Here is a 1590-nt window from a genome sequence, read left to right on the forward strand (position 1 = left end):
CTCGCCGACGCCACACCACCTATTCAGGTCCAATGAATCCTGCGGAGCTGGTCTCCGGCATAACAGGTATTCAATAACATTTGTTGAATGAATGAATGAATGACTGAATAAGGGAGACTCTGTTCCTTAAACAAATATGGGTCATTCAGTCTAGTTTGCCATTAATATGTAAAGTAGTAACCTACTGATAGAAGGATGGTTGGAGACTTCTGGACTGGATAGTGACTTTTTTAGAAAGAAAGGAATTTGGAGGAACATGCAGGAGCTGGGGAGTGAAATTGAGTGTGAGTTAAGGGAAAAGAATACATGAATTCACCCATGTTTTGGAATGTAAGAAGAAGCCAGAAAAGCATCTAAAAAGTAGAATCAGATTATAAACAAATGTCACATTTGTTAAATTTCTGTAACTTAATCCTACCTGTGAGTTTTGCTCTGTCTCCCTTTATATCAATAAACCCTTCAAACAGATAAACCAAAAAGGTCAACGACAACCAAGAAATAGAAAACGATGGGTACTGCATTCTGAACCAAAGGAAGAATCCAAAGAAATAGGAGAAATAAAGGATTTTAAAAGGAAAGAAGGAGGAAAGCATGCTGGTACACTGGGGCCTCAGAAGAAAGGAAGAACCCCAGGAACTGAGGAATAATGACTGCCCGAACACAAGGGCAGCTTAGCGACAGCACCGAGAGAAGACATGCATTGCAATTCTCCATGGAGTAGCCGGGACAAAAGAACATCCCAAGTATGACAGAAAGCATGGCTCCATCACCCTCTTCTCACTTGCCATCATCTCCCAATCCCAGCACTTGCTTAATCCTGCTGGTTTCACACTTCAGTAATATTCTCAAGTCAGATTTTTCTTCCCAATTTCTATAGCCGTTATTCTCGTTTAAGGCCTTGGCATTTTCCCACAGGACATTGCAGCTACCATGCCACTCTCTCTCCAGATTCACCTCCCTCCCATCTATCTTACCACAGTCTCCAAGTCAAATTGGACCACTCAACTTTTCAGCTTAAAGCCCATTAGAGACTCTTCTCCAACCTATGTGAATGAGGTCCATTCAAGATATATTTTCAAACCATTCTCTAACAATGTGCACACATGTTCACAAAAGGCCTAACTGTGAACTCCATAAGTACAGGAGCAATGCCTATCTTATTCATATCTGAATGACAAACAGCTAGCATAGTGCCTGTGCTCTACAAATATTTTTTATTTGTGTTTCACAAACAAATAAAAGTAGAAAAATCATGATATAAAACTATCCAGAATGCAATTCTTATCATATAGAATGTAAGTTTATATACACCCAGGAAACATCAGAAGAATATACTAAAACATTATTTTTATTTTATTTATGCCTTTTTAGGGGGTGATTTTCACAATGAAAGTTTTTTTTCCCCCTGATGCTGAAATTAAAAAAATGTAAGCAAAAACCAAAGGAAGTAGAACATAACCATGCCCCTGACAAAGCAGATAGCAGTGCGGGACATAATGGCAAGCATAACATCCTCATCATGCCACACGAGATCCTCCAGTTTCCAGCCCTGCCTCTGCCCCACATCCTGCAACTTCTCTGCCACCCAGG

The sequence above is a fragment of the Galeopterus variegatus genome, unplaced genomic scaffold (assembly GCF_000696425.1).
Source record: "Galeopterus variegatus unplaced genomic scaffold, G_variegatus-3.0.2 Scaffold3346, whole genome shotgun sequence".
Classification (NCBI taxonomy): domain Eukaryota; kingdom Metazoa; phylum Chordata; class Mammalia; order Dermoptera; family Cynocephalidae; genus Galeopterus; species Galeopterus variegatus.